Below are 19,031 nucleotides of genomic sequence, written 5' to 3' on the forward strand. Positions count from 1 at the left end.
CATCTACTCACGACCGCTCATGCTGTAAACACAGTCCAGTTCAAAGTAAATTGCACAGATCCATATATGGCAATGGTCTATTTGCATATAGGCCTACTGCAGCTCTGATTGGTTATGCCGCACCGGTCTGTGTAGAGTACGGGCTGAGTCGTGCAGTGTCAATTCAAAATAATCTTACTCTGATACATTCTGCCTACAACAAAATCTCTTGCATAGTTAGTTTTGCATAGTTTTTTGTTTTTTTCTCTCGGTATGTTGCATTGAAAGTGGCTAATATTGTGTTGATTCAATCACAATTGCCAGAGTAAAGGGAAACGTTGGTAGTGTTAACAGGGGTAACTCTAGAAAGTTCAATCTCATGCTTCTTTCTCTCCTTGGGCTGATGATTCTTCTGCTCAGCAATCCCGGGGAGCTGTGCGGAAGTCTCGGGGCTACTGCGCGCCCGCAAGCAGCTTAGAGGGAACATTGCCCTGGAGTCCTTGTTCAATGCCAGGTTCTCAATGAGATGAGAATGGTTCTACATCTCATTTATGTGAGCGCAAAAAGCAGATACAGTTTAAGAAAACTCAATCTGCTTTTTACAGTCTTGTCCCATTGCTGCAACTCCCGTACGGACTCGGTAGAGGCGAAGGTCGAGAGCCATGCATCCTCTGAAACACTACCCTGCCAAGCCACACTGCTTCTTGACACACTGCTCGCTTAACCCAGAAGCCAGCCGCACCAATGTGTCGGAGGAAACGCCGTATAGCTGGCGACCGAAGTCAGCGTGCATGTGCCCGGGCTGCCACAAGGAGTCCCTAGAGCACGATGGGACAAGGACATCCCAGCCGGCCAAACCCTCCCCTAACGCCGACGACGCTGGGCCAATTGTGCCTTGTCTTCATGGAACATACAGGTGTCGATTTGGCAGTTCAATGAATCATGTGTATATTACTATATCTGTTTAGAGTTCAATAAAAATATGTTAATCATAGTCATAAATTCATTTTTTTTCAGGATATCCCATTTAATTATTACTCGTTTACAGATCAGATTGTTTTAGATCCAATCACAAACCATTTCCTCACTTTCAATCTCACAATTGGCCTTTATGTGTGTATTTTTTTCTCTCACTTCCACACTCAATAGAAGCACAATAATACAAATGGAAGGCAACAGCAATACAGTATAAAACGACTAAATGTAACACCATCCATTAGTATTTCGTTTTACTGGATTACATTTAGAGATTTATTTTAAATGTCTGTCCTCTGTGTAGAAACCAACCCAGGGATGTAAGATTTCATGTATACTCAAGGCATACTGCTACGGATCACTGAGGCAATTGAAGCCCATTTTGATGTCCCCAATGCTGTTTCCAGTGGCGATTTTAGCATGTAAATCTTGGTGGAGCATACTCACTTTTTCTTTAGATGCATGCCAGCAAAGCCACTACACAACACTAAACAATACATTAATTGCACTATAATGGTGACAAACGGTGCCCACAAGCTGTCCCAACAGCAGAGCTATCTTTTCAGCACCATGGAGTAAATCCTTACCACCGCTACACCTGGCTATCAGCGGAGCCTTGTCTGGCAGCAAAACAGTTAATTCAGCCTCATTTACTGCCTTTAAAAAAACATAGCTGATATGGCAGACTTGCTTAAACAAATGGTGTTTCTACTGACAATTGAGATGTACAAACTAAAGGGAACAACGAGCTGATAAGAGAAAATCCGTAATTTTGATTAAGACAATGAGCGAGCTAGAACGGACATTGTCAATATAACTATTTGTTCAGCACTTTTGAAATGTACAGCGACAGAATTCAGAACATGGGCTGTTCTTACAGTATTCTCCCTGTACACCAAGTCAGAACCGTAGGATAAATTAAGAGGGGGAAAGGTACCAAATTATTAGGGTGAGGCACATGGGCTACTAACAGCTTACTACACAACATACTTAGTATCACTTTCTTAGCTACAGTATACATATCTCCCTGGCATATTACATCATTATGCAGCAGCATACCAGACATTTTTGGCCTCACCTTGTTCTGTGCTCACTTGAACAGGAAGGTCATTATGTCATCAAACTTTGTCATCAAAGTCTGGCATTCTCTGGATTTATGGTGCTTTCAAGGCAACTGGGAACTCTGGAAAGAAAACTAGGTCATGACGTCAGTGATCTTCAGGTCGGAGCTCTAGAAAGAAGCCAGAGTTCCCGACTTGGAATTCTGAGTTGGATGACCGTTCAAAACGTATTTTCCCAGTCGGAGCTCGTTTTTTCCCGAGTTCCCAGTTGTCTTGAACTCACTGAAGTCTGAGATTTCCCAGTTCCGAGTTTCCAGTTGTTTTGAACGCGGCAGAAATCATGCTGGATTGACAGCTAATGTATTCAACCTTTTCTGGCCCATGGTGTTGTATGTGAATGTTTATCCTTTTAAGCTATGAAAAGAGACCCTTAAACCCAGACTTGGACCACACACTCACTCCACTAAATAGCAGGCTAATTATTGCTTTGCAACGCTTGCAGTTAGCCACTGATTCCTTCCAAACCACTCGTTGAATTTGCAATTTCCAACTTGTGTAATGTTTATGTCAAATGGCCGATAAACACCGATATGTTTTATCTATAATTTATCTTCATATGACAAGGATGGAAAAGGATTTGCCAGTAGATTGTCGACTTGATTCATGATGATGACAGCTTTTCTAGCTTGCTAGCTAAGATTTTGAAAGTATGATGTTGACATGATCAGTCCAAGAGAACTAGAGAACATTACCAACCCCTATGCTCCGTATATTCTGCTGGTTGCCCCACCACCAGCTGCTTTACTCAAGAAAGCAAAAAAGAGACCATGTTTGTATACAGCTTTATTAAGTCAAAATATTATTTTTTTTACATTGTTTGCAAACTGATATGTGACACGTATTAATGCCAAAATATATAGTCAGGTCCCAAAGTATCTGGACAGTGACACAATTTGCATCATTTTGGCTCTGTTCGCCACAATGGATTTGAAAGGAAACAGTCTAAATGTGCTTTAAGTGTAGACTTTCATCTTTAATTTAAGGGGCTCAAAAGTAATTGGACAAACTAACAATCATAAATTAAATTGTGAGTTTTAATACTTTGTTGCAAATCCTTTGCAGTCAATGACTGCCTGATGTCTGGAACACATAGATATCACCAGATGCTGGGTTTCTTCCCTGGTGATGCTCTGCCTTTACTGCAGCGGTCTTCAGTTCCTGCTTGTTCTTGGGGCATTTTGCCTTCAGTTTTGCCATCAGCCAGTGAAATGCATGCTCAATTGGATTCAGGTCAGGGGATTGACTTGGCCATTGCAGAACAATCCACTTCTTTGCCTTAAAAAAGTATTGGGTTGCTTTTGCAGTATGCTTCGGGTCGTTGTCCATCTGCACTGTGAAGCGCCGTCCAATGAGTTTTGAAGCATTTGGCTGAATCTGAGCAGATAATGTAGCCCTAAACACTTCAGAATTCATCCTGCTGCTTTTGTCAGCATTCACATCATCAATAAAACAGGGGAACCAGTTCCATTGGCAGCCATACATGCCCACGCCATAACACTACCTCCACCATGCTTCACAGATGAGGTGGTATGCTTCGGATCATGAGCAGTTTCTTCCCTTCTCCATACTCTTCTCTTCCCATCATTAAAAGTTGATCTTTGTCTCATCTGTCCATAGGATGTTGTTCCAGAACTGTACAGGCTTTTTTAGTTGTTTTTTGGCTAACTCTAATCTGGTCTTCCTGTTTTTGAGGCTTACCAATGGTTTACATCTTGTGGTAAATGTATTTACTCTGGTGAAGTATTCTCTTGATTGTTGACTTTGACTCAGATACACCTACCTCCTGGAGGGTGTTCTTGATCTGGCCAACTGTTGTGAAGGGGTTTTTCTTCACCAGGGAAATAATTCTTCTGTCATCCACCACAGTTGTTTTCCGTGGTCTTCCAGGCCTTTTGGTGTTCCTGAGCTCACCAGTGCATTCTTTCTTTTTAAGAATGTACCAAATGTTTGATTTGGCCACACCTAATGTTTTTGCAATCTCTGATCGGTTTGTTTTGATTTTTCAGCCTAATGATGGCTTGCTTCACTGGCAGTGACAGCTCTTTGGACTTCATATTGAGGGTTAACAGCAACAGATTCCAAATGCAAATGCCACACTTGAAATCAACTCTAGACCTTTTATCTGCTTACTTGTAAATGAACTAATGAGGGAATAACACACACCTGGCAATGGAACAGCTGAGCAGCCAATTGTCCAATTACTTTTGGTCCCTTAAAAAGGGGGGGACCACATATAGAAAGTGCTGTAATTCCTACACCGTTCACCCAATTTGGATGTAAATACCCTCAAATTAAAGCTGAAAGTCTGCACTTTCAGCTCATATTCATTACTTAATTTCAACTCCAATATGCTGTGGTAGACAGCTAAAATAATAATAACTTGGTCAATGTCCAAATATTTATGGACCTGACTATATATATATATATATATATATATATATATATATATATATTAGGTAAACAGGTGGGGCTCTGCCACTGCTTGTTTCCGATGGAGACTCCATTCACAGGAACAGGAGGGGGGTTCATTTTACATTTACAGCCTGTGATTCAATATTAGTCTTCTGTAGAAAAATGTATAGAATAACATTAAGACGTGGATCAGTTCATCAGAAGTTGTATTGTAATGAACCATGGGTGCAGATTCCAACTGTTGATGATTTAAGTGATGTCAAAAGCATCTACCTCTTCACTGACTGGTCTTGTTAGGCCCATGCTAACTGTAATGTCATCATTTAGTTGGTACTCCATCTAAAGGGCAACACAATGGCAATGTCCTCTCCTGTGCCAAAACACAAATGCTTGTGCTAGGGTCAGTTTGGAATGATACTATACTTACCTTGAGTTATCAATGTTCATTTTAGAATTTACAATTACTGTACTCTCTCACATGAGTACTTCACTACTGACCTTTATGCAATTTACAAAATAAAACTTTTGGTAGGAGATCAAACTAAGAGCCCTAACCTCATCAAAGTTCATGACGGCTCTGGGCTGGGTAAGGGCCCGACATGAGTACTCCCACCGAGGATGTGGCTCTGCCTCACGGGACTCACTGCAATCCAGACATCGCTGCAAGGGGATCATTTAGGTACACTGCTGTGAGTGAGTGCTCATGAATAGATTAGAGCAGTGCCCATTGCCATCTTTGATCACATGTATAACAGTTCTTTATTTTCTCCAATTGAAATTAGACTTGATCAGGAATGTCATTATGTCCATTCATTTAAAGGACCCCCCAGAGGAAGTTGCCACCACTATTTCGATGGGAAATTACTACATAAAGAGGAAATGCACATTTAGGTTCCACCTTCGAAGAATGACGAAGGCTACTTATACATATTCACAAATTGGGTGTGGGAATTTCCACGTGGAGTTGATAAAAATCAACAAATAGGGCACTTAGCTAGCATGCTAACCTTATCTAGCTAGCTAATGTCCTGTTGTTGCAGTTTTCTTTTTTACCACACTGTATTCAAAAGATTAGCCAGCTGGTGCTATGGCTGGTTCTGGAGCTGGATTTGTAATAAGCATTGATTTCGGGAAAACTTCGCCACAGATGGAAACCACTTGCCTAGTCTTTGACTTCGCCATCTATTGTTCTCTCCAAAGTTTCGGCATCTTCCATAAATTGCGGTGGCGAATCTGCCATATAAATATTTTGAAAGAATAAGATGACGCTCTGGTAAAATGGATAACTATAATTTCTGATATGCTTTTTTTCTACATTGTAAGGGACAGATCACAATTTACTGGGGGGGAGGGGTTGGTCCAACTTAAGGTGTCATAAAAAACAACAACACCCCCCTCAAAGTTAAAAATAATTTCACATGACCCTCCCCTTGTACTGTAAAATAGATTGAACACCCTCCCCCCTCATAGAATTAACTCAAAATTATGTTTATGACCACAAATAACTATAACTATAGTGACCCTGTGTTTGTAAACGTGGATATCGACCTTGCCACTTCAGCATGCTTTTGTGGCACAGTCAATGCCACAGAGCTACAGGCCAGAAGGTTGAGGGTTCGCCGACCACCACAGACGAGCTCACTCTCCCTGCCTGTTTCATTATGCTACGATCAGAGCCGGCTGCAGAAAATGATCAGCTAGGGGGTAATCAGATTTTCAACATTTTGATGACATTTATAATTATATAAAATATATACAACTAATTTTCCGCCAACTGGTTCCTTTGCCTATACACCACACAACCAATAAACAAAGCATACATCAGGCACTTCAATGTCATGGTTTGTGTTTTCAACACCACAATAAATAGACTATGCATCATGAAGTGCTTTGAGAGACTAGTCAAGGATCATATCACCTCTACCTTACCTGTCACCCTAGACCCACTTCAATTTGCTTACCGCCCCAATAGATCCACAGATGATGCAATTGCCATCACACTGCACACTGCCCTATCCCATCTGGACAAGAAGAATACCTATGTAAGCATGCTGTTCATTGACTATAGCTCAGCATTCAACACCATAGTACCCTCCAAGCTCTTCATTAAGCTCAAGACCCTGGGTCTGAACCCCGCCCTGTGCAACTGGGTCCTGGACTTCCTGACGGGCCGCCCCCAGGTGGTGAAGGTAGGAAACAACATCTCCACTTCGCTGATACTCAACACTGGGGCCCCACAAGGGTGCGTGCTCAGCCCCCTCCTGTACTCCCTGTTCACCCATGACTGCGTGGCCAAGCACGCCTCCAACTCAATCATCAAGTTTGCAGATTACACAACAGTAGTAGGCTTGATTACCAACAATGACGAGATCGCCTACAGGGAGGTGAGGGCTCTGGGAGTGTGGTGCCAGGAAAATAACCTCTCACTCAACATCAACAAAACAAAGGAGATGATTGTGGACTTCAAGAAACAGCAGAGGGTGCACCCCCCTATCCACATCGACGGGACCGCAGTGGAGAAGGTGGAAAGCTTCAAGTTCCTTGGCGTACACATCACCGACAAACTGAAATGGTCCACCAACGCAGACAGTGTGGTGAAGAAGGCGCAACAGAGCCTCTTCAACCTCAGGAGGCTGAAGAAATTTGGCTTATCACCTAAAACCCTCACAAACCTTTACATATGCACAATTGAGAGCATCCTGTCGGGCTGTATCACTGCATGGTACGGCAACTGCACCGCCCACAACCGCAGAGCTCTCCAGAGGGTGGTGCGGTCTGCCGAACGCATTACCGGGGGCAAACTACCCGCCCTCCAAGACACATACAGCACCCGATGTCACAGGAAGACCAAAAAGATCATCAAGGACATCAACCACCCGAGCCACTGCCTGTTCACCCCGCTATCATCCAGAAGGTGAGGTCAGTACAGGTGCATCAAAGCTGGGACCGAGAGAATGAAAAACAGCTTCTATCTGAAGGCCATCAGACTGTTAAATAGCCATCACTAGCACATTAGAGGCTGCTGCTGCCTATTGAAATCACTGGCTACTTTAAGAAATGGAACACTAGTCACTTTAATAATGTTTACATATCTTGCACTACTCATCTCATATGTATATACTGCATTCTATTCTATAATATTCTTCTGTATCTTAGTCCATGCCGCTCTGTCATTGCTTGTCCATATATGTACAGTGGGGAGAACAAGTATTTGATACACTGCCGATTTTGCAGGTTTTCCTACTTACAAAGCATGTAGAGGTCTGTAATTTTTTATCATAGGTACACTTCAACTGTGAGAAACAGAATCTAAAATCCAGAAAATCACATTGTATGATTTTTAAGTAATTAATTTGCATTTTATTGCATGACATAAGTATTTGATCACCTACCAACCAGTAAGAATTCCGACTCTCACAGACCTGTTAGTTTTTCTTTAAGAAGCCCTCCTGTTCTCCACTCATTACCTGTATTAACTGTTACCTGTATAAAATACACCTGTCCACACACTCAATCAAACAGACTCCAACCTCTCCACAATGGCCAACACCAGAGAGCTGTGTAAGGACATCAGGGATAAAATTGTAGACCTGCACAAGGCTGGGATGGGCTACAGGACAATAGGCAAGCAGCTTTGTGAGAAGGCAACAACTGTTGGCGCAATTATTAGATAATGGAAGAAGTTCAAGATGACGGTCAATCACCCTCGGTCTGGGGCTCCATGCAAGATCTCACCTCGTGGGGCATCAATGATCATGAGGAAGGTGAGGGATCAGCCCAGAACTACACGGCAGGACCTGGTCAATGACCTGAAGAGAGCTGGGACCACAGTCTCAAAGAAAACCATTAGTAACACACTACGCCGTCATGGATTAAAATCCTGCAGCGCACGCAAGGTCCCCCTGCTCAAGCCAGCGCATGTCCAGGCCCATCTGAAGTTTGCCAATGACCATCTGGATGATCCGGAGGAGGAATGGGAGAAGGTCATGTGTTCTGATGAGACAAAAATATAGCTTTTTGGTCTAAACTCCACTCGCCGTGTTTGGAGGAAGAAGAAGGATGAGTACAACCCCAAGAACCCCATCCCAACCGTGAAGCATGGAGGTGGAAACATCATTCTTTGGGGATGCTTTTCTGCAAAGGGGACAGGACGACTGCACCGTATTGAGGGGAGGATGGATGGGGCCATGTATCGCGAGATCTTGGCCAACAACCTCCTTCCCTCAGTAAGAGCATTGAAGATGGGTCGTGACTGGGTCTTCCAACATGACAAAGACCCGAAACACACAGCCAGGGCAACTAAGGAGTGGCTCCGTAAGAAGCATCTCAAGGTCCTGGAGTGGCCTAGTCAGTCTCCAGACCTGAACCCAATAGAAAATCTTTGGAGGGAGCTCAAAGTGACACTGGACTAGCGCACTTGCCAGATGTAAAAATGTATGCACACATGACTGTCGCTTTGGACTGTAAGTCGCTTTTAATAATACATTATTATTATTATACAGATATAGACGTACAGAAGGAGGGTAATTCGTAAATATATTGTTTGATTATAGGAGTAACTCTGGTAGGCCTGAAACAGTCTTCCTCATCTCAAGTTCAACTGTCTGAGTCAGTTGGAGCGCCGGGGCACACTGCCTTCATATCATAGGCCTGCAGTAGCTAAAGCTTGATAATAGCCACACCATACCAAACCTTCACAAATGTTTCTAATCTTTATTAGGGCAATATCAGTCAAGCCATTGTTTATAGGGAAAGTGGGAGCAGAAGAGCAAATGTAAAACCAGGGAAAAATTAATAAGCAATGCCATGCTGGTGAGTGGTAAAATTGTAATAAAACCAAACCCAGAAACGAAACGTAGGCTGAAAATAATTTGTACATCATATCATAGGAAAAGACACCGCATTCACACAGATTTGCACGAAGTGGGCAGTTCGGATTTGTCACTTCAAGCCCAAATATATAATACTTTGACTAAAACTTAAATTGTTGTGCAACATCATGGGTAAGCTCTGGCCATCATCTTTCAGCTCGAAAAACTCCTCCCCTCATGGAGTTGGCATCCAGCAGCTACAGAGAGATACATGTCTTAGTAACTAGCAACCCTGTGTTCAGTGAGTTCTGCTAATATATTTAAACTAAGTGAATGCTTTATTTACATGATTCCACTCACTTGTTCAATGACCTGCTTCAACATTCCAGAATTGACCAAACTGAACACCTGGATGGATACAGACAGATATAACTTATTGTGTGGCTGTGTTAGAATAATTTAACATAATAATAGACAAGTAAACATATACAAGTAAGAGCATGACAAAGTAAAAATAGTAATACCTTCTTAGTGCCAAGCATGTGAGCAAAGACAAGTTACAGACTTCCATCACTGACCCCTAGGCATACGCTGTCTGGTTTTACAACCTGAAATGGACAAATACCCACATTCATTATTTGTTTCGAATAGTACACCATATCCATTATGGCGAAGCCGCATACAAACTCTGCTGAATACCCCAAACCCACGGTCCATATAACTCACACTGCATATAGCGCTGATGTAGCTCTTTATGCGCTGGTGGTCGTTGAGCTCCCCGAAGCGTGGGTGTGTCCACACCAGGTGTGCCTGACAAATGCAACATGGATGACATGTTGGTGTTTCACTCACCGTGCCCCGTTGACTTAGAGGTCAAATTTTAAACAAATCACACACAGCTCTGTGATTAGACAACCTTTATTCACTCTTCTTTGTTTATGTGCAACATCCCCTCCAGTGCTATCTATAATGGCGCTGTTTTACGGGCTCCTAACCAACTGTGCTATTTTGTTTGTTTTTTCGCATTGTTTGTAACTTATTTTGTACATAAAGTTGCTGCTACCATCTCTTCTGACCGAAAGAGCTTCTGGACATCAGAACAGCGATTACTCACCTCAAACTGGACGAAGATTTGTTATTTAATGAGTCCGACGCGAAGGATATATTGCTTCCCGGAGACCAGGCCCAAATCCCTGTCATTCGCATGAAGAAAAGACGTAGATACAGGGGGCGAAGGTCGGGGTGCCTTGTGAGGATTCGTAGGCGAGTGAGTAAATCGCCACTACCATTGGTTCTATTGGCCAATGTGCAATCACTGGAAAACAAACTGGATAATCTACGTTCGAGACTATCCTATCAACGATACATTAAAAGCTGTAATATCTTATGTTTCACCGAGTCGTGGCTGAACGACTACACAGATAATATAGAGCTGGCTGGGTTTTCCGTGCATCAGCAGAACAGAGCAGCTACGTCTGGTAAGACGAGGGGCGGGTGTGTGTGTCTATTTGTCAATAACAGTTGGTGCGCGATGTCTAATATTATAGAAGTCTCGAGGTATTGCTCGCCTGAGGTATAGTACCTCATGATAAGCTGTAGACCACACTATCTACCAAGAGAGTTCTCATCTATATTATTCTTGGCGTCTATTTACCACCACAAACCGATGCTGGCCCTAAGACCGCACTCAACGAGCTGTATAAGGCCATTAGCAAACAAGAAAATGCTCATTCAGAAGCGGCGCTCCTAGTGGCCGGGGACTTTAATGCAGGCAAACTTAAATCCGTTTGACCTCATTTCTACCAGCATGTCACATGTGCAACCAGAGGGGGAAAAAACTCTAGACCACCTTTACTCCACACACAGAGATGCATACAAAGCTCTCCCTCGCCCTCCATTTGGGCGATCTGACCCTAATTATATCCTCCTGATTCCTGCGTACAAGCAAAAACTAAAGCAGGAACTACCAGTGACTCGCTCAATACGGAAGTGGTCAGATGACGCGGATGCTACGCTACAGGACAGTTTTGCTAGCACAGACTGGAATATGTTCAGTGATTCATCCAATGGCATTGAGGAGTATACCACCTCAGTCACCGGCTTCATCAATATGTGCATCGACGACGTCGTCACCACAGTGACCGTATGTACATATCCCAACCAGAAGCCATGGATTACAGGCAACATCCGCACCGAGCTAAAGGCTAGAGCTGCTGCTTTCAAGGAGTGAGACACTAATCCAGACGCTTATAAGAAATTCAGCTATGCCCTCAGATGAACCATCAAACAGGCAAAGTGTCAATACAAGACTAAGATTGAATCCTACTACACCGGCTCTGACGCTCGTCGGATGTGGCAGGGCTTGCAAACTATTACGGACTACAAAGGGAAACCCAGCCGCGAGCTGCCCAGTGACGAGAGCCTACCAGACGAGCTAAATGCCTTTTACGCTCGCTTCGGGGCAAGCAACACTGAAACATGCATAAGAGCATCAGCTGTTCTGGACAACTGTGTGATCACGCTTTCCGTAGCCGATGTGAGCAAGACCTTTAAACAGGTCAACATTCACAGACGGATGACCAGGGCGTGTACTCAGAACATGCGCAAAACAAACTGGCAAGTGTCTTCACTGACATTTTCAACCTCTCCCTGACCAAGTCTGTAAAACCTACATGTTTCAAGCAGACCACCATAGTCCCTGTGCCCAAGAATGTGAATTTAACCTGCCTAAATGACTACCACCCCGTAGCAGTCACGTTGGTAGCCATGAAGTGCTTTGAAAGGCTGGTCATGGCTCACATCAACACCATCATCCCGGAAACCCTAGACCCACTCCAATTCGCATACCGCCCCAGCAGATCCACAGATGACGCAATCTCAATCGCACTCCACACTGCCCTTTCCCACCTGGACAAAAGGAACATCTATGTGAGAATGCTGTTAATTGACTACAGCTCAGCGTTCAACACCATAGTGCGCACAAAGCTCATCATTAAGCTAAGGACCCTGGGACTAAACACCTCCCTCTGCAACTGGGTCCTGGACTTCCTGACAGGCTGTCCCCAGGTAGTAAGGGTAGGCAACAACACATCTGCCATGCTGATCCTCAACACCGGGGCCCCTCAGGGGTGCGTGCTTAGTTCCCTCCTGTACTCCCTGTTCACCCACGACTGCGTGGCCAAGCATGACTCCAACACCATCATTAAGTTTGCTGACGACACAAGAGTGGTAGGCCTGATCACCAACAACGATGAGACAGCCTATAGGGAGGAGGTCAGAGACCTGGCAGTGTGGTGCCAGGACAACAACCTCTCCCTCAACGTGAGCAAGACAAAGGAGATGATCGTGGACTACAGGAAAAGGAGGGCCGAACAGGCCCCCGTTAACTTTGACGGGGCTGTAGTGGAGCGGGTCGAGAGTTTCAAGTTCCTTGGTGTCCACATCACCAACAAACTACCATGGTCCAAACACACCAAGACAGTCGTGAAGAGGGCACGACAACACCTTTTCCCCCTCAGGAGACTGAAAAGATTTGGCATGGGTCCCCAGATCCTCAAAAAGTTATACAGCGGCACCATCGAGAGCATCCTGACCGGTTGCATCACCGCCTGGTATGGCAACTGCTCGGCATCCGACCGTAAGGAGCTACAGAGGGTAGTGAGTACGGCCCAATACATCACTGGGGCCAAGCTTCCTGCCATCCAGGACCTATATACTAGGCAGTGTCAGAGGAAGGCCCAAAAGATTGTCAAACACTCCAGTCACCCAAGTCATAGACTATTCTCTCTGCTACCGCATGGCAAGCGGTACCGGTACCCCATGTATATAGCCTCGTTATTGTTATGTAATCTTATTATGTTACTTTTTATTTAATTTTTTACTTTAGTTTATTTAGCAAATATTTTCTTAACTCTATTTCTTGAACTGCATCGTTGGTTAAGGGCTTGTAAGTAAGCATTTCACAGTAAGGTCTACACCTGTTGTATTCGGCGCATGTGACAAATAACATTTGATTTGATTTGATTAAATAACTACAGATAGGTAATTAACTATCCGGCTGTAGGCTGTACCATAGGCTGTAGTCGTCATGGGAGACATTAAGGCTGAGCTCTTCCCCTCAGCCACCCTCCGCTCCACAGGCAGGAAGTAGACACTGCACCCAGTGATCCTGCCGCTAAAAAGACAAACATTACTTCCTCTAATGTCCTCAAACTGTATTGCAAATGTAGAGATTCCACTCACAGGAGCGGACTGAGGGTCTGTGTAGGTCCAGCTGGGAGCCATGGAAAACACGATGGAGCCGCTGGGGTCCATGTCTATGTCCCACCAGGAGAGGACCACCTAAGTCCGGCCACTGGACTGAGCTGGGAATCTGGAGGAGTGGGACAAAGGTGCACTGCTCACTGAAGTCCACACTGAGAGGGGGAGAAGAAAATAGACAAAGAGGCATAAATTACCTCAATGAGAAAAGATTCATCTGGAATGTATAAATAATACATGTTTGTTCAACAATGTGCATCTCACCTGAACATGGTGCAGAGAGGCCCTAGTGGTGTGAAGCAGTGTGGGAGCATCTGGCTGGATGTCACAGACAGAGTGGGCTCCAGCACAGAGACCCACAGCAGGAAGGGGCAGCAGTTTGCAACCATCCACCTCCATGTATTGTAACTCTGCCCAGCTCCACAACTGCTCTGACTCCACCAGCTGGACATACACCGTGGCACAATGGGGCACAGCCTCACAGCCCTCCTGCAGGAGAAATACACATCTGCCTCTTTCTCTGCCTATTACACACAAACACACTTACCTGGACCAAATTCAAATGAGCGTGTTCATAGCTGGGTAAGGCTCCCTCTCCAATCAGTTCTGTGTCAAACAGCTCTGTGACGAGGACGTTGGCTTGAATCTGCATGTCTCCATCTGCAGTGACAACATATTCATCAACATTCTGATGGTAAAATACAGTTGAGCTGGTTAAAATGTTTCACTGCAGAGGGGGAAAAAAAGGGCTGCAAAATGGATGTAACTGCAATGTCTGGGGCATATTTCAGAAATACTATATTTCAGGTCACTGTGAGAGAATTTGTCTTTGTCACATTAAGGATTTACCGTTGCTGCAGCATAGGCAATTTGAAAAGTAACTTTTTAACCAAAACAACTGTAGACTACTAATCACAGGACTGTGCGTACAATATGTGTGACTCTCACCTGGTCCAACTAACACTTCTGAAGAGTGTTTATTGATGATCTTGATCTTGTCGGAGAAGCCATTTTTTTTCACTATTCGGAGAGCAGCATCTGCCATGGGCTTGAAAACCTATTGGATCAGACATACAAACAGTCAGAGAACACCTTTCCCTTTTCCTCTTATCATCTCATTGACGGTGGACTGTCAATGCACTTCGATAGATTAGGCAACGATGCGTGGGGTTCAGCGAGTCAAGAAGGTAATTCTCACCTCCACAGCATGGCAGTAGCCAGCACCAGCTGTGACAGCCATCATGGAACGCAATCCTGTTCCAGTGCCAATGTACAGAATCATGACTTTCTCCCCCCATGCCTTCATTCTGCTCACAGCAGCCCTGATACCCTAGTAGTACTTCTCATGCTGTGAGATAGACAGATGGCGGTTTACATACAGGGTGACAAAGCAGACAGCTTCCACACCTCACAGAAAGTGTACCATCTATTGTACAAGCTGTATTGTGTAGATTAAGTGTTTCCTGCCAGGACACATACTCACCCTATCGTGATCGTGCAGCATATCAGCATAACAGGACCTGAGAAACAAACAGTTGATCATGGATATCACACATTTAGATTAACTCCCCCTAGGCACCATGGGTGAGCTAAATTGAACTCATATAGCTAGCAACATGACTTGAAGTGATTGACAGAAAGACAGAAAACTTTAGGTAGCTAGTGCTTTGCAAAGTGCAATACATTAACATGAAATGATGTACCAACGAAACGGGGTCAGCTAGCTTGCATAGCTACAGTACCTGGCAATCTCCTGATGGTAGTCATACTTCTCACTCTCCTCGACCCAATCCAACGCACCTGTGGCTGGGTTCGCACGTCCGCAGAAAGCCTTCATCGCTATGGTAGCTAGCATTCGATTCCTATGCAACTTTCATTTATTGTATTTATTTATTTAACCTGTATTTTATCAGGGAGTCATACTGAGACCAAGGTCTCTTTTACAGATTAGCCTTAATTACATAAATTACAGAAAATACACATCAAAATATGAATACAAAATGCAAGCAGAAAGAAAAACACAGTCATAAAAACAAATACATTCATCAGTAATAAGGACTTCAATCAGCTTTCTGAATTGCCCTAGAGGAACCAGAACATCAGATTTAAGAACATTTTGAAGATTGTTCCACAAATAAGGTGCAAGACAACTAAAAACGGATTTACCTAACTCAGTAGAGACGAAAGGAATTTCCAGAGTTAGCCATCCCTGAGACCGGGTGTGGTAACTTGTGTGTCTGAAGTTTAGTAATGATGTTAGGTACAGTGGGACTTTTTGTAAAAGGGCTTTATAAATGAAAACATAGTAATGTACAGTATGTGACAACAAAGTGGGCCAACCAACTTTCTGGTAGAGAAGGCAGTGATGAGTACTAAAATTGTCACCTGTAATAAAGCGCAGTGCACTATGATACACTGCATCTAATGGCTTTAATGAAATGGCAGCTGCACACATAGATTATGTCGCCATAGTCTAGGACCGATAGGAACGTTGATTGAATAATCTGCTTTCTACTAGAGAGGCAGGACCTATTTCTATAGAAGAAGTCAATTTTTAACTAACTCATCAAAATGCTTTTTAAAAGACAGCTTTTAATCTATCAATATGGACACCATCCAAGTACATATGCTAAAATCATCAGACTTATTTTTAATGCGCTCTAGAGAACAACATGCTTAGTTTTTTCTGCATTCAGTACTAATTTCAGGTCAATAAAGTTATTCTGTAATACAATGAAGGCAGACTGTAGTTCAGCTAGAGCCTGGTCAACCGTTGGTTCTTGTTTCAATATACAGTGCCTTCGGAAAGTATTCAGACTCCTTCACTTTTCCCACATTTTGATAAGTTACAGCCTTATTCTAAAATTGATTAAACATTTTTCATCAGCAATCTACACACAGTACCCCATAATGACAAAGTGAAAACAGGTTTCTAGAAATGTTTGCAATTGTATTAAAAATAAAAAATAGAAATACCTTATTTACACACAGTACCAGTCAGACATTTGGACACACCTACTCATTCAAGGGTTTTTCTTTATTTTTACTATTTTCTACATTGTAGAAAAATAGTGAAGACATCAAAACTATGAAATAACACATATGGAATCATGTAGTAACCAAAAAAGTGTTAAACAAATCAAAATATATTTTACATTTGAGATTCTTCAAATAGCCACCCTTTGCCTTGATGACAGCTTTGCACACTCTTGGCATTCTCTCAACCAGCTTCACCTGGAATGCTTTTCCAACAGTCTTGAAGGAGTTCCCACATATGCTGAGCACTTGTTGAATGCTCTTCCTTCACTCTGCCGTCCGACTCATCCCAAACCATCTCAATTGGGTTGAGGTTGGGGGATTGTGGAGGCCAGATCATCTGATGCAGCACTCCATTACTCTCCTTCTTGGTAAAATAGCCCTTACACAGCCTGGAGGTGTGTTGGGTCATTGTCCTGTTGAAAAAGAAATGATAGTCCCACTAAGCCCAAACCAGATGGGATGGCATATCGCTGCAGAATGCTGTGGTAGCCATGCTGGTTAAGTGTGCCTTGAATTCTAAATAAATCATAGACAGTGTCACCAGCAAAGCACCTCCTCCTCCATGCTATAGGGTGGGAACTACACATGCAGAGATCATCCGTTCACCGACACCACGTCTCAAAGACACGGCGGTTGGAACCAAAAATCTCAAAATGGTCCAATGTCCATTGCTTGTGTTTCTTGGCCCAAGCAGGTCTCTTCTTCTTATTGGTGTCCTTTAGTAGTGGTTTCTTTGCAGCAATTCGACCATGAATTGCATTTATTTGGGCTGCAATTTCTGAGGCTGGTAACTCTAATGAATTTATCCTCTGCAGCAGAGGTAACTCTGGGTCTTCCATTTCTGTGGCGGTCCTCATGAGAGCCAGTTTCATCATAGCGCTTGATGGTTTTTGCGACTGCACTTGAAGAAACTTTCAAAGTTCTTGAAATGTTCCGTATTGATTGACCTTCATGTCTTAAAGTAATGATGGACTGTCAATTCGCTATACCTTCCAGAAGAACAACCATCTCTGCAGCACTCCACCAATCAGGCCTTTATGGTAGAGTGGCCAGACAGAAGCCACTCCTCAGTAATAGGCACATGACAGCCCGCTTGGAGTTTGCCAAAAGGCACCTAAAGACTCTTTGCCTCGATCCTAACTAGTCTCCCAGTCCCTGCCGCTGAAAAACATCCCGTAGCATGATGCTGCCACCACCATGCTTCACCGTAGGGATGGTGCAAGGTTTCCTCCAGACGTGATGCTTGGCATTCAGGCCAAAGAGTTCAATTTTGGTTTCATCAGACCAGATCTAGTCAGGATCGAGGCAAAGATGAATGTAGCAAAGTACAGAGAGATCCTTGATGAAAACCTGCTCCAGAGCGATCAGGACCTCGGACTGGGACGAAGGTTCACCTTCCAACAGGACAATGACCCTAAGCACACAGCCAAGACAACACAGGAGTGGCTTCGAGGCCAAAGATGCTTCAACAAAGTACTGAGTAAAGTGTCTGAATACTTATGTAAATGTGACATTTTAAAAATATATTTTGTTTTACATTTGCAAAAATTTCTAAAAACCAGTTTTTGCTTTGTCATTATGGGGTATTGTGTGTAGATGGATGAGGGGGAAAAAACGATGTAATCAATTTTAGAATAAGGCTGTAACATAACAAAATGTGGAAAAAGTCCAGGGGTCTGAATACTTTCCGAATGCACTGTATCTATTGTATTCCAGAAGAATAATGTTTTTACACCAATCCCTACCAAATTTAATTATGGCAGCATTGTCTCAACCGGGGCAGACATGTTTTCCCTAGAAACGTCACCTGACATCATACGACTGGTGTCAAAATATGGTGCTTTCAAGACAACTGGGAACTCTGACAAAAACAAGGTCAAATCATGATGTCAGTGATCTTCAGGTCGGAGCTCTAGAAATATACCCGAGTTTCAGACTTGGAATTCCGTGTTGGATGACCGTTCAAAAATATTTTTCCCAATCGGAGCTCGCTTTTACGTGAGTTCCCAGTTGTCTTGAACGCACTGAAGTCTGACATTTCCTGAGTTTCCAGTTGTTTTGAATGCGGCATTAACCCCTTCTAATCTGAGTGTGCACACATCAAAGCCCTTTTTCTGTATTGCTGCGTTCATGTGCTAGTCACAACTAGGATACTCAGACATTTTCGACTTGCTAACTGGTTGTAGTCAGTGCTTGATTTGGGATGAAAGAAGTGCAGGAGCTGTCTTTTTCCAAATCGGTCCATTAAATACTATTTTCACCGAAATTCAAAAATGAAATTATGCTATAGAGACATTTGATTATTCACTGTTAAGGGGTTCATACACATTTTCCATCACTTCTCCATGACTTTCAACCATTATTATATAGCCTACATGAAAAAGTAAGCATTATTGACACTGGAAGGCTGCGGTGTCTGATCCCAAGTAGGCTT

At 43.4% G+C, this 19,031-nt stretch overlaps 1 pseudogene; it reads right to left on the bottom strand.

Annotated features, from left to right (window-relative positions):
- Positions 1-3,137: 3,137 nt before the first annotated feature.
- On the bottom strand, positions 3,138-15,395 carry LOC121531494 (annotated as a pseudogene).
- Between the last annotated feature and the right edge of the window lie 3,636 nt (positions 15,396-19,031).

The sequence above is a fragment of the Coregonus clupeaformis genome, chromosome 19, assembly GCF_020615455.1.
Source record: "Coregonus clupeaformis isolate EN_2021a chromosome 19, ASM2061545v1, whole genome shotgun sequence".
NCBI lineage: Eukaryota > Metazoa > Chordata > Actinopteri > Salmoniformes > Salmonidae > Coregonus > Coregonus clupeaformis.